The 20,502-nt window shown below is 39.3% G+C and overlaps 1 protein-coding gene across 1 annotated transcript in view; it reads left to right on the top strand.

The window, feature by feature from the left end:
- The window catches only part of TMEM163 (transmembrane protein 163), a 238,725-nt gene that overhangs the window by 76,954 nt on the left and 141,269 nt on the right, over positions 1-20,502 (top strand). The gene's annotated exons all lie outside the window — the stretch shown is intronic.

Raw genomic sequence — 20,502 nt, 5'->3', positions numbered from 1 at the left:
CCCCAAATCCTCATTTCCCCATAGTGACTCTGGGAACTGCATGTGATGAGTAATCATGAACCCACCACTCTCCCACTGAAGGGAAATGTGTCTGTGTGGCGTTGTTCCATTAAGAGATGGCTCTGTGTAGTTCTAGGCAGAAAAAAGGCTGGTGACTGATTCTAGGTGGGGGTGGTGGTGGTTAGGGGTGATTTCTATTTTCTTGTCGATGCTCCTTTGTTGAGTCTACTTCTGGCAATGAATGTGTATTGATTTCTTTAAATATAGCAGTACTTTGTTTTTAAATTTTTTTTTTTTACATTTATTTATTTTTGAGACAGAGAGAGACAGAGCATGAACAGGGGAGGGTCAGAGAGAGAGGGAGACACAGAATCTGAAACGGGCTCCAGGCTCTGAGCTGTCAGCACAGAGCCCGACGCGGGGCTCGAACTCACGGACCGTGAGATCATGACCTGAGCCAAAGTCGGACGCTTAACCGACTGAGCCACCCAGGCGCCCCAATACTTTTTTTTTTAAAGGAAGAGAAACTTCTAGGTCCACTTGATGCTCCTTTCTATGTAACTCTACTACCTGACTGTAGTTTTAAGCACTCTTAGTGTTAGCAGGTATTTATTTTAAGACTTAGATTTATATCAAAGAAGTGGTAGATGGTGGTGCCTGGGGATTCTTGTTTCTGACCATTGATGAAGTAACCTATAGGCCAAAGATTGTCTGCTGTCTTCATTCAGTGATTTCCTTACTATAACGTCTTGATGTTGATTAAGAAACTCTAGTTGTGGAGTGAGATGTTTGTATGTGTGCACTGGCGAGAGCAAGAAGTTCTGTTACTGTCTGCTGTCTTTGGTCTTGGATGATTTTTGTGTTGTATAAGTGACACCTGGAATTATGGAAAGAGCACTAAACTCAGTCAGAGCCAGAGTTCTTGCTCTAGCCTGTTGCTAAGAGCACCTTGTAAAACTCAGTTCACCCCTTTTGGCCCCATATGTCTATGTCCCTTTTAATAAAATAGGGGGATTTGGATGTTGTGAACTTTGTGGTTCTTTCCATGTCTAATGTTCTAGAATTCTTAATTGAATCTAGTCCTCAGGTATGAGTGCTACTTGGCAAAGTGTAAATGGAGGTTATAGATGAATTTAAGTGCAGTCCTGGGTATGTAGACTTAGTTGGTGGCTTTCATCAGACTTTGTGATCTGCATTGGTATGGAGGAAGAAATACACAAAGCCAGTGTGGATGAGAACATGAAGTTTCTATTCCTTTATATTTTCTTTTGCACCACCATCAGAAATCTTCAGGAGAGAGAGAGAACAGGAGGGGAGGGAAGAATTGGAGCAGTCCACTGAAAATCTTTCTTAAGAACTTGGTGGCACTTGGGTCTGAGGTTAGGGAACATTTCTTGGTCATTTGTGTGGTTTAGATACCACCTCTGTTCTTCTGCCTTCCTCTTTTCTACTTGTGGTGGGCAAAGGAGATTTGTTTAATATTAAAATAAGGGCCTGCCCTTTGCTTCCAGACAATCAGTGCCTCGTTCAGCAAGTAGCCTGATAGTTTCTCAGGACTTGAGGGAACTACTTAATATAATGAAAATCAATGCACACCACAACTTAAATGGTCTTATCTGTGCTGCATTTGTAGTTTTCTTCTAGTACTTTTTAAAAAATGTTTTACTTATTTTTGAGATGGGGGTGGGCAGAGAGAGGGAGACAGAATGCAAAACAGGTTCCATGCTATTAAGTGCAAAGTGCGATATGGGGCTCAAACTCACAAACTGTGAGATCATGACCTGAGCCGAAATCGGACGCTCAACTGGATGAGCCACCCACTGCCTCTCCTAGTACTTTCTACTGGGAATTTGCTTTTAAGTCAGTGGGATAAGCAGTAACCACTATCATTTGCCCCAGTAAGCATATCAGATTATCAGTCTTGGTGCCTTTTGCACTCTGAAGCCAGATGCTTCACTGCGACTCACTTTTACCCATCTGTTGGTGATGCGAAGACATAGCCTTTGCTGTAATTTAGCAAAATGATCTTCTTGGCATGTTCCATCACACAATTAGCACCTTCCCTGTAAGGAAGTGAAGCCATTGATTCTCTGCTGTGGAAGTGACAGCGGCATTGTGGGGATGGAAAACAAACATATTTGCCATACCATCCACGCTATGATTTTTATTGAAGTACAATTTACATAGGAAATTTGCCAGTTGTAAAATTTATAAAGTGATGTAACCGTGATCTGGTTATAAAACATTTTATCACCCCAGAAAAGTTCCCTCATGTCATTTGGGTTCATTACTTGCCCCCAGCCCCAAGGAATCACAGGTCTGCTTTCTGTCTCTCTAGTGTTGCCTTTTCTGCAACTTTCATATCCCTGGAACCATGCAGTGTGAATGTTTTGTGTTTTGCTTCTTTGATCTACCATAATGTCTTTGAGTTTCATGTTGTAGCAAGTGCTGGTAGTTAATTCTTTTAAATAAATTGACATATAATTGACATAACTATTGCGTAGGAAATATAATTGACATGTTGTGTATCAAAACATGCTGATTTGATATATACACATGGATAGATGTGGCAATATGATTACTGTCATAGTGTTAGCTAACACCTCAATCACATCACATAGTTATTATTTCTTTTTTATGGTGAGAATGGTTACAGTCTAGTCTCTTAGCAACTTAGAAGTCTGTAGCACAGTATTGTCTGTAATTCCCCTGCTGTGCGTTAGACCTCCAGGACTTATTTATCTACTTGTTGCAAGTTTGTATCTTGAAAACTACATTTAAAGAAATGTTTATTTACTTATTTTTGTGAGAGTGAAACAGAGCAGGAGACAGAGAATCCCAAGGAGGCTTCACACTGGGCTTGAACTCACAAAGTATGAGATCAGTACCTGAACCAAAATCCAGAGTCAGACGCTTGACTGAACTGCCCAGGTTCCCCTCAAGTTTGTATCCTTAAACAGCATTTCTCCTACTCCCCTGTTACCTAGTCCCTGGGAACCACGCTTCTACTCTCTGTTTTTACTTATTTGGCTTTTTTTAGATTCTGCATGTTAATGATATCATAAAGTATTTGTCTTTCACCATCTGACTCATCTCACTTAGCACAATGTGCTCCAACCATGTTGTCCCATTTAAATGGCAGGATTTCCTTCTCATGGCTGAATTATATTCCATTGTATGTATGTACCACATCTTCTTCAACTATTAATCCATTGATGGACAATTAGTTTTTTTTCCATATTTTGGTTATTGTGAATAATGCTCCAATAAACAGAGGAGTGCATGTATCTTTTTGATACATTTGTGTGTGTGTGTGTGTGTGTGTGTGTGTGTGTGTGTGTGTATAGTGTATTTTTGAGTGAGAGAAAGAGTGCACGAGCAGGGGAGGGGCAGAGAGAGAGGGAGAGGGAGAATCACAAGCAGGCTCTGCACCATCAGCCCAGAGCCTGATGCAAGGCTCCAGCCCACAAACTATGAGATCATGACCTGAGCCAAAATCCAGAGTCAGAAGCTTAACCGACTGAGCCACAAAGGTGTCCCTATCTTTAATTATTTGAGGAACCTCTATACTGTTTTCCATAGTGGCTCACCTGATTTACCTTCCCATGAACAGTGCACTAGGGTCCTCTTTTCCCCACATCCTCACCAACAGTTGTTATGTCTTGTCTTCTTGTTATGTCTTGTCTTCTAACAGGAATGAGGTGATATCTCATTGTGATTTTGATTTATATTTTTCTGATGGTTAACGATGTTGAGCATATTTTCATTTATCTGTTGGCTTTTTGGCTGTCTCTGGAAAAGCATCTATATAGTTCCTCTACCCATTTTTAAAATTGGTATTTGTTGCTGTTGAGTTGTAGGAGTTCCTTGTATATTTTGGATATTAACCCCTTATTCCCTATTTGTTCTGCATATATTTTCTTCCCTCCCATAGGTTGCCTTTTCATTTTGTTAATTGTTTCTTTTGCTGTGCAGAAGCTTTTTAGTGTTATGTAGTTGATTTTTGCTTTTGTTGCCTGTGCTTTGTATCTAAAAAATCATTGCTAAGACCAATGTCAAGGAGCTTCTTCCCTATGTTTTCCTCTAGGAGTTTTATGGTATCAGGGCTTATATCTAAGTCTTTAATCCATTTTAAGTTAATTTTTGTGACTGGTGTAAGACAGGTGTCTGGTTTCATTTTTCTGCATGTGGCTGCCCAGTTTTCCCAGCACCATTTGTTGAAGAGACTTACCTTTCTCCATGGAGTGTTCTTGGCTCCCTTGTCCCATATTAGTTGACTGTGTATGTGGGGGGTAGTGTGTTCTTTCTAATGATTGACAAGTATTCTATTGTATGAGTACACTACATTTTATTTATTCATTCAGTGAATGGACATTCAGATTGCTTCTAGCTCAGGGCTTTTATGAATAATGTGGCTGTGGATATTTCCATACAAGGCTTTGCGTGGATATATGTTTTTATTTCTTTTGTGTATATACTGAGGAATAGAATTGCTGGATTATATGGTAACTTTTATGTTTAACCTTTTAGGATACTGTCAAACTGGTTTCCAAAGTGGCTGTAGCATTTTACGTCCCCACCAGTAATGTATCAGAGTTCCAGTTTTCCTAAATCTTATGTCTTCACTTATTACTGTTTTTCTTTTGATTATGGCCATTCTAATGGGTATGTAGCAACATCTCATTGTTTTTTAATTTGTATTTTCCCTATGACTCATGTTGCTGAGCATAGTTTCATGTGCTTATTAGCCATTTGTATGTTTTCTTTGGTAGATGTCTATTCCAATTATTTGCCTGCTTTTTTAAAAAAATAGATGTATATTTATTTTTTTAAGTTTATTTATTTTATTTAGAGAGAAAGAGAGCACAAGCAAGGGAGGGGCAGAGAGAGGGAGAGACAGAATTCCAAGCAGGCTCTGCACTGACAGCCCAGAGCCTGATATGGGGCTCAAACCCCATAACTGTGAGATCATGACTTGAGCCGAAACTGAGTCAGATGCTTAACTGACTGAACTACCCAGGACCCCCATTTGCTTGTTGTTTAATTGAGTTGCTTGACTTATTGAATGATATGAGATACATATACATGTATATATATTTTTTCTAGATACAGGTCATTTATCACAAAAACGATTTACAAGGTTTTTCCCAGTATTGGCTGATCTTTTCATTTTCTTAATGGTATCTGTTTAAAAAAATGTTTATTTATTTTTTTTGAGACAGAAAGAGAGAGTGTGAGCATGCACATGAGAGAGGAAGAGACAGAATTCCCAGTGCAGAGCCTGCCGTGGGGCTTGATCTCACCACTGGTGAGATCATGATCTGAGCCAAAATCAAGAGTCCGATGCTTACCCTACTGAGCCACTCAGGGGCCACTTAATGGCTTTGAAGCACAGATGTTAATTTTGATCATGTCCAATTTATCAACTTTTTCTTTTGTGGATTCTGCTTTTGGTGTCATATCTAAAAAACCTTGACACTTAATCTGAGGTCACCTAGATTTTCTCCTACGTTTCCTTTCACAAGATTTATAGTTTTGGGTCTCACATTTAGGTTTACTATCCATTTTAGTTAATTTTTGTATACGGTATGAAAAAAAGGTCTGAGTTCATTTTTCTGCTTTTGCATTTCGATATTTAGTTTTCCCAGTGATGTTTGTTGAAAAAGATTAGTATTTCCTTTATCAAATTGCATTGGCACTTTTGTCAAAAGTTAATTTACCATAAATGTAAGGTTTGTGTTTCCTAGATGCTCAATTCTGTTTCAATTAATTTTTTTAATCAAAATATATTTATGTATTTTTTTCAGGAATAGAATTTAGTGATTCATCACTTACATATAACCCCCAGTGCTCATCATAATAAGTGTCCTCCTTACTGCCCCTCACCCCTTTAGTACTTCCCCCCCCCCAACACCCTACCGGCAATCCTCAGTTTGTTCTCTGTATTTAGGAGTCTCTTATGGTTTGCCTCCCTATTTTTATATTATTTTTGCTTCCCTTCCCTGATGTTCATCTGTTTTGTATCTTACACTTCACATATGAATGAAATCATTTGTCTTTCTCTGACTGACATATTTTGCTTAGCATAATACACTCTACTTCCATCCACACCATTGCAAATGGCAAGATTTCATTCTTTTCGATTGCTTAGTAACACTCCATTGTATGTATATACATCTTCTTTATCCATTCATCATCGATGGACACTTGGGCTCATTCCATACTTTGGCTATTATTGATAGTGCTGCTATAAATATTGGAGTGCATGTGTCCCTTTGAAACAGCACACCTGTATCCCTTGGATAAATACCTAGTAGTGCAATTGCTAGGTTGTAGGGTAGTTCTATTTTTAATTTTTTGAGGAGCCTCCATACTGTTTTCCAGAGTGGCTGTACCAGTTTGCATTCCCATCAGCAGTCCAAAAGGGGTCCCCTTTCTTTGCATCCTTGCCAACATCTGTTGTTGCCTGAGTTGTTAATTTTAGCCATTGTGACAGGTGTGAGGTGGTATCTCATCATGGTTTTGATTTGTATTTCCCTGATGATGAGTGACGTTGAGCATTTTTTCATGTGTCTGTTAGCTATCTGGATATCTTCTTTGGAAAAGTGTCAATTCATGTCTTCTGCCCATTTCTTCACTGGATTATTTGTGTTTTAAGTACTGAGTGTGATAAGTTCTTTATCAATTTTGGATACTAACCCTTTACCTGATACGTCATTTGCATATATCTTCTCCCATTTTGTCAGTTGCCTTTTAGTTTTGCTAATTGTTTCATTTGCTGTGCAGAAGCGCTTTATCTTGATGAGGTCTGTCTTTATGCCAGTACCGCATTGTTTTGTTTGCTGTAGTTTATTTATCCTGCTGAAATAAGGTAATGTAGTCTTTCAACTTTGTTCTTTTAAATAATTGTTTAGACTTTTGTAGGTCCTTTTTATTTCTATATAAACTTTATAATCAGCTTGTCCATTTCTTAAAAAAATGGCTTGGATTTTAATAATGTTTGTACTAGATCTATAGATCAATTTTTGGACAACTGCCATCTTGATATTACCAGCTACCACCATGGAATATCTCTCCTCTTATTGAAATCTTTACTTTTGGTAAAACTTGTAGTTTCTAGTGTACAAGTCTTGAAATTCTTTGGTTAATTTTGTTCTTATTTTTTTTAAGCTATTTTGAGTGAGAATAGTTTTTTAATGTCCTTTTCAGATTGTTCACTATTAGAATACAGGATATAGAAATACAGTTTCCCCCAGCACCCCACCCCCACCCCCCCACCCCAGGGAATATGTTCTAAGACCAACAGTGGATTCCTGGAATTATAGATGATACTGAGCAATATATATATATATATATATATACGTGTATATATATACGTATATATACGTATATACACGTATATATACGTGTATATACGTATATATACGTATATATATACACGTATATATACGTGTATATACGTATATATATATACACGTATATATACGTACATGTCTGTAATAAGGCTTAGTTTATAAATTAGGCACAGTAAGAGATTAACTTGTTATTGTTTAATTTATAATAAAACAACAATTATAACAATATACTATAATAAAAACTGATGTGAATGTGGTCTCTCTCTTACAATACCTTCTTGTACTGTTCTCTTTTTTGTGTGATGATGTGAGACAATGCAGCAGGATTCTCACACAGAGAGTCTTGACACCGGTGCTGGGGATATGATGACTAATGAGACAAAGGTCAGAAAGAGGCAGTATTGTGGGGATGGGCTTTTTAGGGAGCCCCAAGCCCAGTTTGCTCCCTCTGGTGGCTGCAAAGCGACTGCTTTTCTGTCATTGTGGTTGCAGGGCTGCTGGATGTTAAGGCTACTGTGGAGCCGGAGAGAGAAGGATGGGAGTAAGCTGAGTTAAGATGCCCTGAGCCAACTATACTTACTGAGGTTCAACATATTAATAAATTGTAAATGCTGATTGAAGTATTCTAAGTCTTTGGTTAATACCCAGACTTCTTAAGAAGTTGATTTTGACCATTTTTTTTTTTTTTGATAATATTGTTGGTCCTTTTTAACCTAGATCTGTAGTCCATCATTCTGCAAGTCCCACACAGACAGTTCCTGTTAAATATCTGGCTTATCTTTCAGTCAGCATACCCCAATAAGAATTGCAACTTCAGGCTAGGATAGGTGGGCTTTTCATATTATTCACCGGGCATGGCTTTTCCCTGCTGGGGTCCAAATCAAGTCAGCCCCTTCCTAGCAGCAGAGCTACTGGTTTTTGTAGCTAGCTCTGCCTTTGTGTAACTATTCTGTTTATTGAGCTGGGCTTGGGGGTGATGGTAGCTCTAGGCAAGAATCTAACAGACTCCCACTCAATATATTGTATGTCTTTTGGTTGATTTCCAGAGACCTAAAATTATTGGTTTTTTTTTTTGACAGTTTTATCTACTTACAGTGTTGTATTTTAGAGAAAGGATTTAGTGACCTCTTCCCTCCTTCATTGCCTGCAGTCTTGCCTATGATTTAAAATGTCTGGAATATGTGGAGCATTTGAAAACAGCTTGGTGGAGGATATGTTAGTGCTTAGTAGAATAAAAACAAGTTTATAATGAACATGGATGTGACATTCTCAGTTAAATACTTTATTATCATTTAGTAAGGTGAACTCAAACTGAGTCTACTGATCTAGGTTGATGGGATCCTGCATCATGATTATTCTGCTGTTGTAGTATACCTCTTGTTTAGAGAAATAAAGAAAAATATTTTTGTGCTCATTTTTCTCTGTGATAATCCATAAAGATAGGACAATTAATGGAAGTTATATAAGAGAAACTAAAATACTGTTAAAACTGGGCTTGGTTAATTTGTTACAGACATTAATACTGGAATATTCAAGCCTGCTATACTTTGAGCTTCATTGGAATTTACAGAAGAAAATACAGTTTATAATCCAACTTAACAATGCCCTTTAGATCATATAATTAATACTGTTTTAGTCATTTCTTGGTTGGTCATTGAAGATTACTGTGAGCTTTAAAAGTCTCAGGTATTACACTAATTAATCACCTAACACATGCAATATTATTTTAAAAAATTTAATGTTTGTTTACTTTTGGGAGAGAGAGAGAGAGAGCGAGCAGGGGAGGGGCAGAGAGAGAGAGGGAGACAAAGAATCCGAAGCAGGCTCCAGGCTCTGAGCTGTCAGCACAGAGCCTGATGCGGGGCTTGAACCCACGAACCGTAAGATTATGACCTGAGCCGAAGTCAGATGCTTAACTGACTGAGACACCCAGGCACCCCCATGCAATATTATTTTAAATTCCTAAGACCAGTGCTCATTCTTCAATGCGCTATTCCATTTTTGACAGAGATACCAAAGATCATTTTTCAAAAAGGCAAAATTATTTTATTTGAAAAGTTAAAATATAGGCTATATACTAGCAAGCTGAATCCTTCAGGTTGTAAAAACATTATACACAATAACCAGGAGTGCAAGGTTAGTTTAACATCTGGAAATCAATTAATGCGATACCACATATTAATAGAATATGACAAAAAACAGAATAATCTGAGTTGACAGAGAAAAAGCATTTTATAAAGTTTACCCTTTCTGGATCAAAACACTCCACAAACTAGCAGTAAAGGGAACTTTCTCAGTCTGATAAAGAATGTCTATGAAAATCAAGCAGCTAATATCATATTTAATGGTGAAACATTGGATACTTTCCCCCTAAGATCAGGATATCTTCTCTTGCCATTTCTATTCAATATCGTGGTGAAAGTTTTAGTCAGGATGATTAGGGGGAAAAAAAGAAACAAAATATATGTGTGTGTGTGTGTGTGTGTGTGTGTGTGTGTGTGTGTGTATATATATAATAGAAAAGGAAGAAATAAAAAGAAATAAAAGTATCTCTACTTGCAGGTCACATAGTATTGTATTTGGAAAATACTAAGAATCTACTAAAAAGCTATTAGAACTAATAAATGAGTTTAGCAAGATTGTAGGATACAAACAAGATAAATATACAAAATCAAGTATATTTGTATCAGTAATGATGAAAAGTTTGGAAATGAAGTTAAGAAAACAATTCCATTTATAGTATCAAAAAGAATAGGGGTGTCTGGGTGGCTCAGTCAGTTAATTGTCCAACTTTGGCTCAGGTCATGATCTCGTGGCTTGTGATTTCACACCTCGTGTCAGACTCTGTGCTGACATCTCAGAGCCTGGAGCCTGTTTGAGATTCTGTGTCTCCCTCTCTCTGCCTCTCCCCCACTTGCTCTATGTCTCTCTTTCTCTATCAAAAATGAGTAAACATTAACAACAAAAAAAGAATAAAATACTTAGGAATAAATTTAACAAACAAGTGCACAACTTGATCTTACAAGTACAAACCACTGATGAAAGAAAATAAAGAAAACACAAATAACATCCCAAATTTGTGGATCTGAAAACTTAATATTTTTAAGATTGCATTACTCCTCAAATAGATCTACAGATTTAATGCAATCCCTATTGGAATTTCAGCTTCTTATTTTGCAGGAATCGACAGGCTCATCCTGAAATTCATATGGAAATGCAAGGGACATGGAATTGATAAAACGGTCTTGAAAGGAAGAAAGTTATTGGACTAACCCTTAATTCCAAGACTTATTAGAAAACTACAGTAATCAAGGCAGTGTGATATTGGCATAAGGGTAGACACATATGGAACAGAACTGAGAAATAGACCAGCAAGTTGTGAAGACAGTTCAATGAGGGAAAGAATAGACTTTTCAACAAATGGTTTTGGAACAACTGGATATCCACCTGAGAAATAGTGGATTAATGCTGGACCTCCTTAATCACACCATACACAAAAATTACCTCCAAATAGATCGTAGACTTTAACGTAAGAGCTAAAATTACAAAACTGTTAGAAAAAAAATACAGTTAAGTCTTTGTGACCATGGGTTAGGGAAATCCTTCATAGATATGAGTACAAAAGCACAAGGGACAAAATTAAAAGTAGATAAATTAAACTTTATTAAAATTAGAACTTTTTTGCCATCAGTAAAGTGACAAGGTAAATAATGGGAGAAAATATTTGTAAATCATGTCTCTGATAAGGCAATAGTATCCAGGATACATAAAGAGCTCTTACAAGTGAACGGAAAAAAAAATAATTTAAAAAGAGGCAAAGGGGGCACCTGGGTGGCTTGGTCAGTTGAGCGTCTGACTCTTGATTTGGGCTCAGGTCTTGACCTCATGGTCCTTGAGCTTTCGCCCCACATGGGGCTGTGCACTGAGAGCACAAAGCCTGCGTGGGATTCTTTCTCTCTCCTTCCCCACCCCTCCATCTCTCTGTCGCTTGCATGTGTGTTTGCTCTTTTTCTCTCTCAAAATAAATAAATAAATAAATAAATAAATAAATAAATAAATAAATAAATAAATAAATAGAAGAGGCAAAGAACATGAATAGACATTTTCCTCAAAGATGATATACAAGTGTTCAAAAAAGAACCATGAAAAGTTGTTCATCATTAGTTATTAGGGAAATGGAAATCAAAGCCACAATGAGATAATACTTCACATCCACCAAGATGGCCATAATTAATAAGAAAGACAATAACAAATGTTGGCAAAGATGTGGAGAAATTGGAATCTGCTGGTGGGAATGTATCGTGGTGCAACTGCTTGGAAAACAGTTTAGCAATTGCAATACGATCCAGCAATTACACTTCTAGGTGTATACCCAAGAGAAATGGAAACACACATTCACCACAAAAACTTGAATGATCTCAGTAGCATATTCATAAAAGCTAATAAGTAGAAATGATGCAAATGTTGATCATCCAATGAATGGATAAATGTGCTGTATGTATATAATGGGATATTATTTGGCATTAAAAAGGAATGGAGTACTGGTATAGGCAACAACATGGCTGAAACTTGAAAACATTATGCCAAGTGAAAGACCATATGTTGTATGATGTCATTTATATGAAATGGAATATATACAGAAAGTACATTTGCAGATTAGGATGGTGGGCTTGGGAAGAATGGGGCATGACTTAATGGGTACAGGGTTTCTTTTTAGGGTGATGAAAATCTTCTAAAGTTGATTGTGGTAATGGTTGCAAAATTTTTTTTTGGTACACTAAAAACTACTGAAACACACTGTTAAAATAAGTGAATTATGCTATATGAATAATAACTCAATAAAGCTATTAAAAACAGTTTTATTTCTCATGGGAATTTCATAGGGGTCATTTATTCTTGAATTTATCAAAACATGTCTTTCCATATTAATTGTTTTATTGTCTTCTCTGTTCATGAATTGTTAGGTTTTCACTGGGCTTCTAGTGAAGGAGATTATATTTAGTGCAAGGCAGTGCATCATCTTCTAGAACTTTTTATTGTTGCATATTCCCTGAGGGGTTTTGAGAGACATAGAACAATGTTTACTTATTATCAGCTTATTATTGTAACATACTGATTACCATCAACATTTCTAATTCCTGGGAATCATGCAAAAGCCCTTGAGATACATATCCTCATTTAGTCATTTTGAAAATTCTGTGAAGAAGGTGGCATATCCATTTTTCAGTTAAGGCACTTGAGTCTTGGATATGAAGCAGTTCTAGGTTACAATTGCTGAGGGAAATGCTAAAACTAGCACTTAGTTTTCATTGATGTTAGTGATTTTGTATCATTCCTTGAACTACATTGTGCCTTAAGTGATATTAAGGATTCAGTATATTTTCTGTTCGTACCAGGTGGGCCAATGTTTTTGGGGAAACTTGTGGGTTCACTTATGAACCTGTCATTATGGCTATTGTTGGATTACTTTTCTGCAAGTGCCCATTGTTTATACCTGTTCACTCCAGTATGATGCTGTGCTGTTTGCTCTCTGCTCTTGTAGTCGGATGTGAGGTCTGCAGGTGGTTTCTGGTGGGTCAGCATCTCTTTCTGCAAAGTCTTGGTGTAAACTCAAAGTGCGAAGAGTCCACTGTGGCAGGTCTCCTTCGACTTACAAAAAATGTGTTAAATGGGTTGAGCCCAGCACTATTTTCAGGAAAATAATGGGATGTATATTGGCCTGTCTTTAATCTTTTGCTTTTCACTCCCTGAAATGCCCTTCCTTTTTATTATCCCAACTCCACCCTAGTAAACGCCTCTCAATATTTCAAGACTCAGTTGATTTTCTGTATCTCTGTGGAATCATACTTACCAATCCCTGCTCCCCTAGATAAATACAATGCACTGACTCTTATGGCTGCACTGTACTCCATAGAAATAGCTGTCATGGTGCCTTTAACACTTCATTATACTTTTTGTTTGTTTGTTTAGATACTTGTCTCTTCCCTCTAGCCTGTGCATCTCTATGATTCATAGGGAGTGTATTTCTCTGTTTTATTAATTTTTGCATCACTAGTACTGTGCCTGAGGACCTACTAGATTTTCAGTAAATGTTTGAATGGGTGTCAAAATTGGGTGAGGCCCAAGTATAGGTAAGTGATCATGATTTTTGCCATTCTGAGATATCCTGTTTGCTGTTCGGTGGAAATCATAGGTTTGTTTGTTTGTATGTTTTAAATGTTTATTTACTTTGAGAGTGAGAGCAAGCGCACACACACATTCAAGCCTGAGAGCAAGGGAGGGGCAGAGGAAGGGAAAGAGAGAATCTCAAGCAGGTTCCTTGCTCTCAGTGTAGAGCCCAATGTGGGGCTTGTTCTCATAAATGGTGACATCATGACCTGAGCTGAAATCAAGAGTCAGATGCTTAACTGACTGAACCACCCAGGTGCCCCTGTTTGTTTTTTAATGGAGATAAATAGTGACTGACTTTTGGCCACAGGTAGATTTTTTGGGTAATAGTCCTTAAATTTTGTGTTAGTTATACAGACACCACTGACCTGCCTCTTTCATAAGACAGTTTGGCAGTAGAAATTACTGTCTTGGTAAAGAAGCTCTTTGGATTTAAGGATTCTTCATAATCTTTACTCTCCTCCCACTGATGCCCTAAGGCTGTGGTTTTCATTTGTGACTATTCATTGCCTGTACCAGGGGAGCTTAAAAAAATACTCTTGGGCCCCTCCCCCAGACAAACTGCATTAGGATTTCTGGGGGGAGACCCAGGGATGGATCTCATAAAACTTCCCAGGTGACTGAGGTGCAGGCAAGGTTGAGACTCAAACCTTGCATGCATCCTGGAGGTCTTTTAAACGTGGTGCTGCCAACACATGGGTGAACTTTTGGATGCAGATACCTTCTTTGGGCAGAAAAATTAAAGCATCAAATTCACAGGCGATGCTAATGCTAAATGGGAATTCATTTGACATATACGTCCATGGGTCTCTGTCCATGATTCTGGGGTCGATCAAAAACTCAGGTGGAGCCCAGCAGTCTGTTTTCATAAGCACTGTGGGTGACTGATGGTCCCAGAGGAAGAAGGGGAGAGTCCTTATCCCAGGGACGGTTAAGAGTTACAGCTGTCACCTGCCAGGTAGGACCTGGCATATGCTGAAATCATGAGTGTGGGCATGCTTGTGGGCTTGTGTGTGCATGTATGTGTTGTGTGCATGTGCATGCACATGTGGTCTCACCTGAAGTCCTGAGGAGTGTTATATGGCATGTATGTGTATATGTATGTGTGTGTATGTATATATATATATATATATCAGGGAAGGGACAGCAATTCTACTAGTGGTTTCCAGAAGATGCCACAGTAGTCACCTCACCTTACCCTGGGAAGAAGGCCGGAAGATCCCTTCTTTATGGACTTCTTTCACTAGGACATCCAGGAGTTCATGGGTCACATTTACTTACCATCTTAAATGACTTTACTAAAATCTTTGGTGCTCTTCAGTTCAAATATAGCCTTTATGGCCACATCCACACTATTTTAGTAAAATGAAATTCTAGCATCTTTTAAAATAGCATTTAGAGCCTTTGAACTTGAACTAATTTAGGGGAGAGTCTAGTAACCAACAGGAAGAAGCCTTGTTAAAAGGTAATATCTGGTGGCACCTGGGTGGCGCAGTTGGTTGAGACTTTGGATCTCAGGGCTCATGAGTTCAAGCCCTGCGTCAGGATCTGTGCTCACAGCTCAGAGCCTGGAGCCTGCTTGGGATTCTGTGTCTCCCTCTCTCTCTGCCTCTCCCTCTCCCCCACTCATACTCTGTCTCTCTCTTTCTCAAAAATAAATAAACATTAAAAAAAAGTTTTTAAAAAGGTAACATCTGCACATGCTTCTTGAAGATTTCTTGGGTGATCTCTTCCCGCAGAAAGAGATAAGGGGGCAATGATCTGTGGTTGGTTAGGGGCCTGGGCAAGAAAATTAAGAGTCATGAGAACCTCTGAGTTTGTAATTCAGGGGGTCAGAAGGGTAATGGTATTGCTGATCCAGCTGACTGTAGATGGGACAGCATGTTCTGTAGGCAAGATAAATCTGTGCTGAAATACAGTTTTATGTTTACAGTGCCCATGTACCATGCATTAGGATTCTCCAGAGAAACAGAACCAATAGGATATGCATACATATATATATGTGTGTGTGTGTGTGTATGTGTGTGTGTATGTATGTATACACACACATACAAGGTTTGTTTTCAGGAATTGGCTCTTATAGTTATGAAAACTGGGACTTCCCCTGATCCCATGATCTGCTGTCTGCAAGCTGGAAGCTCAGGAAAGCAAATGGCATAGTTCAGTCTGAGTCTGAAGGCCTGAGAATGAGAGGAGTCATTAGGATAAGTCTCCATGTAAGGGCAGGAAAAGACATTGTCCCAGCTCTATAGTCAGGCAGAGATGCAAGTTCTCCTTTTCTCTGCCTTTTTGTTCTGTTCATCCAACCCCTCAATGAATTGGATGATGTCCACCCACTTTGGGAACAGCAATCTGCTTTACTCAGTCTACTGATTCAAATGCTAATCTTATCCAGAAATGTCCTTACAGACACACCTAGAAATAATATTAGCCAAATATGTGATTACCTTGTGACCCAGTAAAGTTGATACATAGAATTAACTGTCACACCCCGTCAGACAGATGTGTTCAAATAGGGGTTATAGCCCAAGAGATAGGTAAGGACTATAGATAAGGTGGGAAACTCTTGACTGTACAAGAGGGAATTGAAGCTTTCAGAGCAAGTAGGATCCTCAGGGAGAAAGTATGTTAGCCATCCCAGGGATAGGCAGGACAAAAAATGGAATGGTCAATAAGACAAGCAGAAAACCAGGGAAGGACTTGGTTCTAGAAGCCTAAGGAAGACAGAGTTTTAACCAGGAAAAGACGAAATAATGTAGACATATTGAGTAGGATAAAGGTTTAATGAGTGTCCTTTGTCCTCAGAAATAAGGAGATCTTCATTCATGCTTTTCTGGGCAGTTTCAAAAGAGGCATTAAGCCTCAGTGATGTTGGTCCTTTCCATTTTAAGTATCTGCTCCATAGAGATGTCTACTGCATTAGTCAGGGCAATTCAAGCCAGCTGCTTTAATAACAACCCTGGAAATCTCAGGGCTTAACCACATGAACTCCTGGTTCCTTGCTCATACCATGTCCTGTGTGGGCAGCCCTCCTGGACAGCAGTCCTCCCAGAAGTGACTTGGGAATCTGAGAGCCTTTTATCTTAGGATGCTGCCATCTTTGATTGATTAGATTGATTGAGACAGAGTGAGCAGGAGAGGGGCAGATGGAGACAGAGAGAGAGAGAGAGAGAGAGAGAGAGAGAGAGAGACAGACAGACCGAGACAGACCCAAGCAGGCTCTGCACCTGCACTGATCTCACAAACAGTGAGACCATGACCTGAGCCAAAATCAAGAGTCAGATGCTCAGCTGACTGAGCCACCCAGGTGCCCCTGATGCTACCATTAAAAATGAGCTCACTGCAGGGACCCCTGGGTGGCTCAGTCAGTTGGGCATCTGACTTGAGCTCGGGTCATGATCTCATGGTTCGTGGATTTGAACCCCGCATCATGCTCTGTGCTGACATCTCAGAGCCTGGAGCCTGTTTCAGATCCTGTGTCTCCATCTCTCTCTGCCCCTCCCCCACTCATGCTCTGTCTCTCTCTCAAAAATAAACATTAAAAAAAAGAAAGAGCTCACTGCAGTTGCTGTGGAAGGGGCAAGACGAAGCACAGACCAGCATGCATGCAGGGGGTGTATGGCCAGGTCTGGAAGCAGCATAATTAACTTCCACTCACATCCTGTTGACCAGAACTACATCACATGATCTCAACGTAATTGTACAGGAAAGCCAAGACTAAGAAACAGAATTGGTGAGCATTTAACTCTACTCTGCCAAAGTACCAAAGACATACCTACTGTCCTCCTCTCTCTCTCCAGTTATTGAGTCCACATGTCTAATTTCTTAGTGGACATTTCAGACTCAACTCGCTCCAATTAGATCTTAACAACTCCCTAGCTCCATCTAAAGTAGAGATTGCTAGGGGCGCGCCTGGGTGGCTCAGTCTGTTAAGCGTCTGACTTTGGCTCAGGTCATGATCTCACAGTCCGTGAGTTCGAGCCCCGCGTCGGGCTCTGTGCTGACAGCTCAGAGCCTGGAGCCTGTTTCCGATTCTGTGTCTCCCTCTCTCTCTGACCCTCCCCCATTCATGCTCTCTCTCTGTCTCAAAAATAAATAAACATTAAAAAAAAAGATAAAGTAGAGATTGCTTTCAGCTTCTGGTAACAGATTTTAATTTTCTCCTTCAGGGAGTAGTCCAACAGGTACATTTCTATCTCCAACATTTGTTCAAGCTGTCCCCTCTTTCTGGAATGCTTTTCCCCCAGGTCTTTATCTCTCTGCACTTATGTCTTTGATGAAACCTCATTTTCGTGGTGAAGATGGGCTTGTCCCCTGTGTTCAGCACCCAACCCCACTAAGAATTGCTGATCCTCCTTCACTGCCCCACCTCTTTCTCCATATCTCCTACTACTTTTGGATGTACAATATCGTTACTTGTTAGGCTTATTTGTCTATTAGCTATTGTCCCAGAATATCAGCCCAGGGCAGGGATGTTTGTTTTATTTCCTAATCAACTGTCTTGAACAGTGTCTGGCCTAGAGTTGTCACTCTATAATTTTTGTTGAGTGAACTGAATTTGAAGCACTTAGACCAGAAAATCTTGGAGCCAGTTGAGGACGTAGGAGGACAGGAAGAATATGGTTGGCGGTCGAGTCAACAGAGTTGTCTTTGCAGTTAGCTGCCTTGGCATCTGTTCCTCGGCACATTCCTCGTTGAGTTACTTCGACACCGTTGGGTTGTTTTCCACCTCACTGGCCTTCTTGCCCCCAGGACTCCAGCCTGGCCTTCTCCTGTGCCTGTTGGACATGTAGCCAGACAGGTGTTCCTGTGGTGCTCCCCTGATCCCATGACCGTGTGCTATATGAACCAGCTCTGTGCATGGTCTGGTTTGAGGTGGGGAGGAGGGCTGGGCTTCCATGTTCATGTGGAATACGTTTAGGTTGAGGCACTCTCTTGTCTCCACAGACATTTTCTAGGGTCTGTGATCCCTTCATATGGTGCCTGTGGAAGTATTTTAGTTTCTCTAAAAATCAATAGAAAATGTTTAGGTCAAAGAAAATGTTTTAATATATGATATTACCGTACTTACCTATACAGTGGTAAAATATACTGTGTAATTAATGTGTTTGCTATGTAATTTATATGTAATTGCTGGACAAAGGGGCAAAAGTGCCCAGAGCACACAAAAATCATAATGTAGCCCTGGTTATGAATTTGCCTGGGGTCAGAATCTGGTGGACTTGGGTCTAAAATTGTCTTCAAGTTCTTGGGGAAAATGTAGCCCCTTTCACAGATGAGGGAAATGGGGACTGAGAGGCTGTGCTTGGTTGAAAACCACATTGGTGAGCTGTTAATGTCATATTCAGTTCTTTTGAGCCACTGGCTAATGCTTCTTGGAAAAACCTTCCAAAGAAGTAGCTTAGATGAGTGTTGTCTCTAAGTGTATTTCATTTATTTTAATTATTCAGCAGTTGCTTATTGATGCTGCATCCCCTAGTCATTTGTAAAGAGGTTACCTGTCAGTGGCTGTGTTCATTCCATTCTGTCATTCTGTGAGGCACACAATTTACTGTGTTGCTAATCAGCCAAGTCTGAAAGGGAGGGAGGGACTTATTAGGTAAGCTGTTAAGACTCAGAAAGGGGTTAAGACCTCCTTTACAGATTTTTGTGTTTAAAGTGAAGATGTATTTGGAGGCATCTGGTACTTAGTAGGCCCTCAGGTATTATATATTCCCTTTCTTTTAAAAATTTTTTTTTAACATTTATTCATTTTTGAGAGACAGACAGAGTGTGAGTGAGGGAGGGGCAGAGAGAGAGAGGGAGACACGGAATCGGAAGCAGGCTCCAGGCTCTGAGCTGTCAGCACAGAGCCTGATACGGAGCTTGAACTCATGGACCCCGAGATCATGACCTGAACTGAAGTTGGATGCTTAGCCGACTGAGCCACACAGGCGCCCCTATATATTCCCTTCCGTTCCTTCCACTAGATAGCATTTTGAGTCCTCTGCACACATTATACTTTTTGCCATTGTTTGCTCATTACACTCTTGGATCAGAGACAGCTGAAGAATTAGACCATTAAATAATTAAGACAGATAGAAACCACATTCACCTTCATTATCGGTGAGGGTCTTTTCCAATTCCTTGTACGATTTTGCTTATCAAGACCTCATTTCACCTAGCAAATATTACAGTTGCACATAATTCTCGTTCATTCAGTTATAAAGTCATTCATTCAGCAAAGATCAGTGGATTGCCTTTTATGTGGCTGGTGTTTTTCTAGGGTATATAGAAGTGAACAGAGCAGGCAAACCCAGCTCTTAAGGAGCTTGGTTTACATTTGGGGCAACACTAGACTTATTTAGACAGAATTTTCTGTTTTGAGATACTTGATAGCTCTGGATGTGTGTGGGATGTGTACATATCAACATACCTACACACAGTGGAAGCCTCTTTACCAGAGGTGATTAGGAATAGGTGTTGGGTTTATTAAAAAGTAGGGTAAAGCTGGGGACATACATGTCTTTACTGTCATATTTTTACTTTATATGTATAAAGTTTACATGTCTATACCTACAACATGTAGACCCTTTCTTTGAATATAGATACAGTGGCCGGAGTTCTGAATTCAACTTGTTATAAGCCGTATCTAGAACATACTGCCTCTGATTTCCATTTGCTTGCAGTTTAAGCAGAATGAGTAAGTACATACTTGTCGTCTGAGCCCAGAATTACACATTTTTAATGATTTCCCCCCAATCTTTTACAATTATTTTACCACACCTGGTAAACCTGGTATGAGGTCAACTGTTTTTCCACAAAATAGTTTCAGTTGAGTCTTTTTAAGTGTTAAGTCTAATTTCTAAAATCTATTTCTTTTTTTTTTAATTTGAGAGAAAGAGGGCATGAGCAGGGGAGGGGCAGAGAGAGGGAGGGAGACAGAGAGAGAGAGAGAGAGAGGAGAGAGGAGTGAGAACCTTAAGCAGGTTCCACAGTT

Source organism: Panthera tigris, chromosome C1 (genome assembly GCF_018350195.1).
Source record: "Panthera tigris isolate Pti1 chromosome C1, P.tigris_Pti1_mat1.1, whole genome shotgun sequence".
NCBI lineage: Eukaryota > Metazoa > Chordata > Mammalia > Carnivora > Felidae > Panthera > Panthera tigris.
Note: the sequence above shows the minus strand (reverse complement) of the source record. Positions and strands in the feature narration are given on the sequence as shown.